Consider the following 11,826-nt stretch of genomic DNA (forward strand, 5'->3'; position numbering starts at 1 on the left):
ATTTTTGAGAGGCAGGGAAATCAAAATATAAAAAAGTAATTGGTAGAAATAAACCATTACCAAATCTCAGTATCATTTATAAAATATTTTGTCTCTCCCACTGAGGCAAATTTGTAATTTGTGATACTCGGCTAGGCGGCACGGTGGCGTAGTGGTTAGTGCGGTCGCCTCACAGCAAGCAGGTCCTGGGTTTGAGTCCCAGGGTAGTCCAACCTTGGGGGTCGTCCCGGGTCGTCCTCTGTGTTGAGTTTGCATGTTCTCCCCATGTCTGTGTGGGTTTCCTCTGGGGGCTCCGGTTTCCTCCCACAGTCCAAAGACATGTTGGTCAGGTGAATCGGCCATACTAAATGTCCCTAGGTATGAGTGTGTGTGTGTGTGTGTGTGTGTGTGTGTGTGTGTGTGTGTGTGTGTGTGTGTGTGTGTGTGTGTGTGTGTGTGTGTGTGTGTGTGTGTGTGTCAGCCCTGTGTGATGGCCTGGTGGCTTGTCCAGGGTGTCTCCCTGCCTGCCACCCAATGACTGCTGGGATAGGCTCCAGCATCCCTGAGAACAGGATATTGGTTTGGATAATGGATGGATAGATATTGGGCTATCCAAAAAAAAATTGACTTGACTTGACTCTCTTCTTTGGAAAAAAATCCAATGTTGAAATTATAATTAAAATGCTTCAACGGGGACACCTGCAGGCAAGAAAAGGGTAGTCTGTGTGAAGAGGTACTGGGGGGCAGACATGTAAAATGATGATGCAACGGAGAACGTCCTCCTTAACTATCAACAACCAGAATACAATACTGACATCGCGTTGTTCCAATGATAATTTCAAAATTTCGTCTTCAATTCTGTACCACTGCTGTGATGTTACATGTAGGTGAAGAGCGTTTTAGCATCTCCAGGGGGGTGCTTTGAAGACTGCTGTGAGCCGAATGTACTGTAATTTTAAATGACATTGTTCTCCATTGTTCATTTATTATCGCATGGGTAGGGTCATAGTTTGAGACCAGCCATTTTGTCTCGAGATTTTGCTCTGTAAGGTGCTCCAGAACTCTCTATTTGATCCTTTGCATCTGCCTGTGTTGAGCCTTGAAAGGGCTTTGTTTCTAAGTTTATATGACATGTTTCACCTTAATGGATAAGGACGACACAGTGGAAATCATTTGGATGATCACCATAAAAAGAGGAAAGAGGAAGTGCTAAGAGAAAACTGTGATGTAATTAAGAAAAAAAAAACAATGAAGACTCAGCTCTTGATACGGATCTGACTGAGAGTTAAAAACAGTGATACACAGCAACAGGTCAGGACCCATTATGTTAACGGGTCGGGGTCAGTTAAGTTATGCTGTGTTTGGTAAATTCCCTGATCAAGTACTGAGTATCGTCCTGGAACTATTCAACAAGATATGGAGAGTAGGATGGATGCCAAAGAGCTGGAAGAGTGCACTCATTTAACCTTTCAGTAAACCCAATAAAGACCCAAAAACATGCTGGAAATTATAGACCCATCGCCTTAACTTCCCATCTATGCAAATGGTTGGAAAAGATTTTGATCCGAAGACTTAACTATATTGTAGAACAGCGAGAGCTAAACGCATCCTATCAGAATGGATTCAGGAAAGGAAGCTCTACTACGGACACTGTTGTTAAAGTAAGTAATGAAATAGAGAAATCGTTTAAGATTAAATAATTGATGGTGATTGTTTTCTTTGATATTAAAAAAGCATATGGCTATGTGGAGGGAAGGACTGCTAATTTGAATAGAAAGTGCATTGGTGGGAGGTTATTCAACTGGATACTAGATTTTCTATCAGAGCGAAAGCTTAAAGTGGGGCCGGAGTTATCTTATATGAGTACTATGTAGTTAACAAAATCCCAACAGGAAGTGTCATTAGTCCATTGTTATTTAACATTATGATTGATATTTTTATGAATCTAGACAGAAGGATATATTCATCACTATAGGCAGATGACAGAACTGTATGGATTAGGGGGAGAGATGATGCAAGTGTGCAGAGAAAGATTAAGGAGGCTATTCTAAAGGTAGAACAATGGCCATGCAATTGGGGATTTAAACTTTCAACCAGTAAGTCTTGTTATATATATCTCACTAAGATGAGAAAAATAGATGAACAGAGTCTCCATTTATATGGACAACCGATGGAAAAAGTAAATTAATTTAAATGCCTGGGAATTTGGCTTGATGAAAGATGTACATGGAAGATACATGTTGAAAAACTAGAAACAAAATGCAAAAAAACAAAAAAAAAACACTAATTAATGTAATGGGAGCCATATCTGGATACAACTGGAGAGCAGATAAGCAGGCATTAATAGATACATATATATAGCTTTGATGAGATCAACAATTGATTTTCTGTGTTTTATTTATGAGACAGCAGCCAAATCTCACTTACAGATGTGCTCAGATTTGTTGGTACCCTTACAGCTCATTGAAATAATGTTTTATTCCTTCTGAAATGTGATGAAATTAAAAACTACTTTGTCATGTGTAATTGCATGCCTTTGGTGTCATACAAAAAAGCACAGAAGCTGTGAAAAGAGATTCATTATTTCTTATTCTACAAAGACATTGTAAAATGGCCTGGACACATTTGTTAGTACCCCTTAGAAAAGATAATAAATAATTGGATTATAGTGATATTTCAAACTAATTTCTTTCTTTAATTAGGACCACACGTCTCCAACCTTGTAATCAGTCATTCCATGGAAGAAGACCCAAGGGGACACACTTTTGAAAGAAAAACATAAAAAGTCAGACTGGAATTTGCTAAAATGCATATTGACAAGCCACAATCCTTCTGGGAGAATGTCCTTTGGACAGATGAGTCAGAACTGGAGCTTTTTGGCAAGTCACATCAGCTCTATGTTCACAGACAAAAAAAACAAGAATATTTCAAAGGAAGGAACACAATACCTACAGCGAGACATGGAGGAGGCTCGGTTATGTTTTGGGGCTGCTTTGCTGTGCCTGGCACAGGGTGCCTTGAATCTGTGAAAGGCACAATGAAATCTCAAGACTACCAAGGCATTCTGGAGCAAAACATACTGCCCAGTGTCAGAAAGCTCTGTCTCAGACACAGGTCATGGGTCTTTCAACAGGATAATGACCCAAAACACACAGCTAAAAGCACCCAAGTATGGATAAGAATGAAACATATATGACTATTCTAAAGTGGCCCTGAATCCTATCGAACTGGGCGTCTGTGTGGCATAGCAGTCTATTCTGTTGCCTACCAACATCAGCGGTCCGAATCCCCGTGTTAGCTCCGGCTTGGTCGGGCATTCCTTCGGACACAATTGGCCATGTCTGCGGTTGGGAAGCCAGACGTGGGTATGTGTCCTGGTCGCTACACTGGCGCTTCCTCTGGTTGGTCGGGGCGCCTGTTCATGGAGGGAGGGGGAACTGGGGGGAATCGCATGATCCTTCACGCGCTACATCCCCCTGGCGAAACTCCTCACTGTCAGGTGAAAAGAAGCGGCTGGTGACTCCACGTGTATCGGAGGAAGCATGCGGTAGTCTGCAGCCCTCCCCAAATCGGCAGAGGAGGTGAAGCAGCGACCTGAACAGCTGAGAAGAGTGGGGTAATTGGCTGGATACAATTGTGGAGAAAAAGATCCCCAAAAAAATAAAATAATAATCCTATCAAACATATATGGAAAGAGCTGAAACTTGCAGTCAGGAGAAGGTACCCATCAAACCTGAGACAGCTTGATCAGTTTATTCAGGGAGAGTGGGCAAAAATTCCTCTTAGCGGGTACAGAAGTCTCACTAAGAGCTACAGAAAACATTTGATTGCAGTGATTGCCCCTAAAGGTTGTGCAACAAAACCTTAGATTAAGGGTCCCGTCTTTTTTGTCCATACCATTTTCATCTGTTTTATTATTTACAATATTACGTTGAATTAAAAAAAATCAATAGCAAATCCTGATTTCTATGAAATATGCAATAAACACTGGTGGATGCTAATTATTTTTGTCAGTTTCAAGTTATTTCAGAGAAAATTGCTTAGTCTTCTTTTCTTTTTCCTTTTTTTGAAGGTTGCAAACAAATTTGAGCATGTCTGTATATAAAATTAATAGAATGCAAAATAAAGCTTTGCGACTTGGCATTGGTGCAATATGAGATCAACGCCAAGTAATGCGCCAAGTAATGCTGTACTGATAGAATTGGGAGAAATCCCATTAGAGCTCAGAAGAGACCAACTGGCATTAGCTCACTAGATTGATCTTGGAGGATTTGAGGATGAAATACCACTAAAAGTGTCCAAAGTCAATGCTGGGAGTATAATAGATTTAAGAGAAATTGTTTTGGATGGAATATAAAAGATAAAGCAGAAGAATTTGACATTAAAAAAACAAGGTTTAATTCCCCCACTCCAGTAAGTAATATTCCCCTATGTCTAAGGCTAAAGTTGCATTTTAGAATCATGGAACTAAGGAAAGACTGGGTGGAAAGTGAAATAGGACACTCTGCAACCAGTATATAAAGAATCATTTTCATAACTACTGACAGATATTTACTGTATTAAATTTACAATTTCAGATTCATTTAGGGAAAATAATTACAGATACATTATTGGTTTATACAGCTGAGACAATGGCAATGATTGCTAGTCTTCAGTGGGTGGAAGACGTGAGGCCAGACGGTGGTGTTGTGTACTGACTTTGCAGCAGTACTTTTAAGTTTAAAGACTATGAAGTCAACCAGGGAAGATCTTCATCTCGACTCATCTCATCTCATCTCATCTCATCTCATCTCATCTCATCATCATCCACTTCTCCTGGGTTGGGTCGCGGTGACAGCAAGCTAAGCAGGGCACTCCAATTATCTCTTTCCCCAGCAATGTCCTCCAGCTCGCCTTGGCTGTTGGTGAAGTCGAAACTAACACCCCCAACGACCGTCGCTGCTAAACAAATGCAAATCAATAGCTCCGATAACGACGGGCGCGGCCATAACATCGCTATACAGAAGAGCCACTCATATCTATGGCTCTGTTAGCGACGGGCGTTGGTAAACATCTGATCACAAAGAGCCACGCATATCTCTAGCTCTGACAACGACTCCTAGAGGATAAATACTGAGTCTCATCAGCAGCCAGTCAGACTAGCTTGGTCTAGTCAGAAAGGCACGAACTGAGGAAGCCTCTTGGATGAGAGCCGAAACGTCTTCACGGTGCATCCGGAAAGTATTCACACCCCTTCACTTTCCCCACATGTTGTTATGTTACAACCTTATTCCAAAATGGATTAAATTCTTTTTTTTTCCTCATCAGTCTACACACAATACCCCAAAATGACAAAGTGAAAAGGGTTTTGTAGAATTTTTTGCAAATGTATTAAAAATAAAAAACTGAAATAATGCATGTACATAGTAAGTATTCACACGCTTTGCTATGACACTCAAAACTGAGCTCAGGTTCATCCTGTTTCCACTGATCATCCTTGAGATGTTTCTACGTCTTGATTGGAGTCCGCCTCTAGTAAATTCAATTGATTGGACATGATTTGGAAAGGCACACACCTGTCTATATAAGGTGCCACTGTTGACAGTGCATGTCAGAGCAGAAACCAAGCCATGAAGTCAAAGGAATTGTCTGTGGACCTCCGAGACAGGATTGTATCGAGGCACAGATCTGGGGAAGGGTACAAAAAAAATTCTACAGCTTTGAAGGTCCCGAAGAGCACAGTGGTCCCCATCATTTGTAAATGGAAGAAGTTTGGATCCACCAGGACTCTTCCTAGAGCTGCCCCCCCCCCAGCCAAACTGAGCAATCGGGGGAGAAGGGCCTTGGTCAGGGAGGTGACCAAGAACCCGATGGTCACTCTGACAGAGCTCCAGCGTTCCTCTGTGGAGATGGGAGAACCATCCAGAAGGACAACCATCTCTGCAGCACTCCACCAATCAGGCGTTTATGGTAGGGTGGCCAGACGGAAGCCTCTGCTCAGTAAAAGGCACATGACAGCCCACTTTGAGTTTGCCAGAAAGCACCTAAAGGACTCTCAGACCATAAGAAACAAGATTCTCTGGTCTGATGAAACCAAGTTTGAACTCTTTGGCCTGAATGCCAAACGTCACGTCTGGAGGAAACCAGGCACCTCTCATCACCTTGCTAATACCATCCCTACAGTGAAGCATGGTGGTGGCAGCATCATGCTGTGGGAATGTTTTTCAGCGGCAGGAACTGGGAGACTAGTCAGGATCGAGGGAAAGATGAATGGAGCAAAGTACAGAGAGATCCTTGATGAAAACCTGCTCCAGAGCGCTCAGGACCTCAGACTGGGGCGAAGGTTTACCTTTCAACACAACAACGACCCTAAGCACACAGCCAAGACAACGAAGGAGTGGCTTCGGGACAAGTCTGTGAATGTCCTTGAGTGACCCAGCCAGAGCCCAGACTTGAACCCCATTGAACATCTCTGGAAAGACCTGAAAATAGCTGTGCAGCGACGCTCCCCATCTAACCTTACAGAGCTCCAGAGGATCTGCAGAGAAGAACGGGAGAAATACCCCAAATATAGGTGTGCCAAGCTTGTAGCTTCATACCCAAGAAGACTTGAGGCTGTAATCGCTGCCAAGGGTGCCTCAACCAAGTACTGAGTAAAGGGTGTGAATACTTATGTACATGCAATATTTCCGTTTTTTATTTTTAATACATTTGCAAAAATTTCTACAAAACCTTTTTCACTTTGTCATTATGGGATATTGTATGTAGATTGATGAGAAAAAATGAATTTAATCCATTTTGGAATAAGGCTGTAACATAACAAAATGTGGGGAAAGTGAAGGGGTGTGAATACTTTCCGGATGCACTGTATACCAAGTCCAGTTACACTTGATTCAACTCCTTTGGAATGGCTTACCTTGTAACGCCCCTAGGAGGCACTGCTGGGTAATGAAATGTGTGTTCTACGTTCCTACAGTAAAAAGAGAATATGGTGGCTACGCATGTAACTTTGAATGCTTAGCGATCTCAGTAAACCTTTTTTCCCCACATTACCTGCTGTCGTTATTGAAATCTACCACGATGCCACAAATTGGCGACGAGGATCCCCAGCGTTTTATTGCTGACTACCCGACAAAATGTCGCATTTCAGTATTTGCATACAGTTTACAGCAATTCGCCGATGTATAAGCTGTCTCGCTGTTGAAATGATTTCGCCACAAGCGTTGCACTCTGCCAAGGCCAAGTGAAGCCACGCTTTAGACCGCCACGTGCTCTGGTCCAGGATGGCGCACATTTAACTGGCGGAGGTGGAAACTAGGGAAGCTGCATGCCGCCACCACGGAACTTAAAACTAACTTAAGCGCGAGTGAAATTATTTAGGGACCGATAGGCAGAATCGAAATTTGAAATTCTTAACGATTCCTTTGGAATCGGAATTTTGAAACCGGTTCTCGAATCGCTATGTACCACCCCTGTGTAACCAGGTTAAAATTAATGTTTTTATTTTATTTTGTTTGAGTATGAAATATCACCAAATCCTGTCTGTGTGCTGTTATTTGTGTTTACTACATTTTATTTTATGTCATTATTTACTTTTATGTATGTTTTACAACGACCGTCATATACGTGTACTGTCGCTTTAAGAGAGAGGTCTTGTGGGTACACGGAAGAGGGAACGCGGAAGAGGCCATTTTTGTTTTGTGGGAGGAGTCTCAAGCAGCGATCGAGCCGAGCCACGCGTGTTTCTTACCGTAGGACAGTTTTGCTGGTTGAGGAGAACCTAACCTTGAGTATCCCTGTAAGAAGATACTGCAAGCTGTGGTATAAAATACTTGTTTATCCTTTCTTACATTGGAGTCCCGTGGACGGTTTCTCCTTCTAACGCACACGAGTGAAGTCCGGGCAGTGGTTGAACTTCGACCCCCACGTCCGTAAGAAACACCGCTCCCGCTGGAGGACTGGACGTTTGTCGAAGGGTTTGAAACCAAAATAAATGGCAAGGTGAGCCAAATAGAGTCCTGTGTGTCCCCCCTCCTTCCTTGATCATGATGATGATGATGATGATGAGAGACTGAGGGCCCCCCACAACACCTGGGACCCCACCGAAAATAGAACACAACGCAGAGCTAATGATGAGAGTGACGGGCGTGCAGCAGGCTGACCAGCAGAGAACAGCATAGGACTGCCCCCGTTACACCTGCAAGCCTGGCCGAATCCAAGTCGTGTGTGACCAGTGTGTCACATCTCGGCAACTCATTGAACGATGTGCTGCTGACAAGACCAAATTTAAGCAACAGCTTGCTGGGAGTACTAATGCGGTATAGGTGTGAGCAGGTATGGCTGTGGTGATGGCTGTTGAAGGGAAATGACATGTTGGTTTTCATCATGGGGAAAGCCAAGTTAGCCCCCATGTCAGTCCATACTGTTGGCAGGCTTCTGTCCTGGCAGTGAAGATTGCTGAGCTGGTCATCAACCCCGGCAGTCTGAAGTTCTATACCGAGCGCAAGGTGGTGCTGGGTTACATCTTTAATGAAACCAGGAGGTTTTATGTGTACATCAGCAACAGAGTGGAACGGATAAAGAGATCCACACATCCTGAACACTGGCATCATGTCCACAGCAGTTAGAACCCTGCAGACATTGCCACCAGGTCGACTCTTAAGACACCAACTGGCTTACCGGACCAGATTTCCTGGGGACATTCTGTGGAGGCAAACATAGCTGAAGAAGCATCCCACCCACCATGACCTCATCGATCAAGAGTCTGCTATGGAGGTTCGATGCCACACCACTACAGCCACAGAAGCATTGGTTCACATCGCTTTGAAAGGATTTCCACATGGATCTGACAGCGGAGATACCCCGCTACAACTGAGGCCAAAAGGGACACAAAGCCCGGACATGCAACGTTACTGGAGGCGGGCGTCCAGCACAAGAGGCAGTGGTGCGGTGTTTGCCAGAGCCCCACTCACAGAGACGCCATGTGCAGACGTTAAAGACGAGACAACGTGAAACAAGCAGTGGAGGCACAGGATCACACTGTAGCGAATTCGGGGGATAACGCAACCACAGGAATTGCCGCGGCCGGGAAGCGAACCCGTGTCGCCCGCACCGCAGGAGACATCGCTAACCGCTCGACCAAAGGGTCAGACCCGCCGGCCAGCGGCCAGCGTGTTTACTTAACCATGCACGTTACACTACTTTCGCTTTCAAAACTGATAACTGTCAGGTCAGTGGAGTAAAACAGAAGAGATCTGATGGTGGATACGGGCGCAACATCACCGACGTCGGAAAGTTTGATGACAGTTTCCAGCCAGAGACACGCGTTTTGGAGTTGGCTGACGGGACGAAAACAAGCAGTGTCGCGCCGAAGAGAGGTGAAGCGGAAGTGTAGCACCCAATAATGCAATAATTCCTTGATAATGTAATAACGCCTGATAATCAGTGGCGCCCCCAAGGGGTGGCCAGGGGTGGCCACGGCCACCCTGATACTATCCCTGGCCCCCCCAGCCACGAGTCGCATATGCAGAATATGCTTCTGATTATGCATAATATGCTTCTATCTGATATTTTACATTAGGTGCCGTTCATTTAAATCAATAATGTATATTTTTCTTAACTCTCATATTGACAGTTTTCCACTAGGCTATACAGTATACTTCAACAGCAGCATAGAATTCTCGAAATTCAGCCATGGCTTTTGGTTTTGGTGTGCCACCCCAAGATTTTCAGTGGCCCCATTTGGCCACCCCTATAAAAAATTTCTGGGGGCGCCACTTCTGATAATGTAATTAAATGTGCACTTAACTTGATCGAACATGTAATAAAATCCAATAAAATCTCCTGACTGATATTGTAATAACGTTTTTACCGATAATGCAGTAACCAATGTCTTCTCTGGGCACCCACTGATACAGACAAAGAACTCCCAGATAGTGTGAAGAAAAAGGTTTTAATGGTGGACGCTGGTCTTGCCGGTCTGAATGGTCTCACTGGCATGTGGAAATCCAAGATGGAGGCTGGGAGTTGGAGAGACACCAGGTAGGACGAGGCTGGTCGAGCAGGGCAGAGGTGGGTCCTGGGTCAGGACGGCTGGAGACCAGTAGTGGATCTAGAGATTTTTTCCTGGGGTGGCAAAGGGATGGCAAGACTGTGTCCCAGAGGTGGCAGCTGCCACCCCTTGCCACCCTGTAGATCCGCGCCTGTGAGGGGGAGGGGGATTCTAAATCGGCGACTTCTGTTTGAGATGAGTTTGGTGCGGGTCTCCTTGACCTTCACCATGCATGTACATAAAATATACTTTAAAAACATATTATCTGATTTATAAACGGGGTGGCAACAGGGGTGGCAAGACTGTGTCCCAGAGGTGGCAGCTGCCACCCCTTGCCACCCTGTAGATCCGCCCCTGCTGGAGACAGAGCAGGACTGGGAGCTGGAGCTGATGGTCACAACACAGAAAGCTGAGTATAAAGAGCACACGGCTGGCACAGAGATAAACGCAAACAAAAAGCCAATGCAACAATACCACAAAGATAAGCGGACGATCTGGCGACGAGTGGGAGAATGAACCAGGTTTTGTGGACCAGGAGAGTAGGTGACTGATGAGGCTTGATAGAAGACAGGTGTGCAGGTGATTAGCTCCAGCCCCGCCCAGCTCCCGGCCAACCTCCACACAGACAGAAGGGGGAGGGACCAGCAGCACAGACAACAAGGAGGAAAACGGAGGAGCACTAGGAACCCTGACAGCTAATGCTTGTTGATGCTAAATTCTTATCACATTAGCCAAGGCTAGGCTACTTCTTTAATAACTTAAGATTCTATAGTATATCAGAAAAGAGTTTGATAGGCCATGAGGATAAAGTTGTAGACTAGCTTTTTTTATTGACCATGTGTTACATACTAATTAGAAGTTAGTTAAGTTTTCACTTTACATTAAGCAAATACGATTGTTTATGTCTGTATACAAAGCCAGCCTGTAAAAAGTTGTTTGGATAACACACTACCATACTGTTTTGAAAAGTTTGCATTAAGACAAAGGAAAAGATGACATTGAACATTTATTTCACAGAATTGGCCCAATGAGACTTCTTGGACTGATTTTGCTCCTGGCCCTCTGGCCCATGTGCATGGGTTATGGTCATCGACCAATGGATGAGGAGAGCTACGATGTCATTCTCAAATTGTTGAAAGGCAAGTTCAATGTACCGGTTGCAAGGCAGATAAGAGTACAACGCAATGCTACAATCAGGTTTTGGAGGAACAGAGACCAGTTTTCCTTGGATGATGATGGCCAGACTCTCCTTTTTTAATGGGAAGATTGCCATTCAGACAGACTCTATCCCAACACTGGTGATGAAAGGCTTAGAGGAAACAAAAGGCTCTGGGCCAAGAAAACTCACGGTGCGGCTTAGGGAACACTACACAGGCATTAGTGAGGACAGGATTCGGGGTGCTCTAGATACATCCAGACAATACCAACACCTTCAGGCCAGATTTGTGAACAAGCCCATCCTGGAGCCAATCAGGGCTAAGAGCGTACAGACCAGACACCAGATTGATCTTGTGGATATGAATAAATAGAAAGTATGGTATGGCAAAGCCACATATAGATATATCCTAATGGTGCAAGACGTCTTCAGTAGCTATATCTGGCTTAAGCCACTGAAACAGAAATGTAGCAGGGAAATAGCCAAACACTTGTCTCCGATCTACAGTGAACATGGTCCCCCTAAAATAATACATGACCAAAGTAAAGAGTTCCATGGTGCTGTGAGGGAACTTATGCAGTCCCTCAAAGTGAAGATCATTCAAAGTTCCCCTATCATCCACAGAGTCAGGGAAAAGTAGAGCGCATGCATCGATCATTGT

Source organism: Lampris incognitus, chromosome 1 (assembly GCF_029633865.1).
Source record: "Lampris incognitus isolate fLamInc1 chromosome 1, fLamInc1.hap2, whole genome shotgun sequence".
Lineage (NCBI taxonomy): Eukaryota > Metazoa > Chordata > Actinopteri > Lampriformes > Lampridae > Lampris > Lampris incognitus.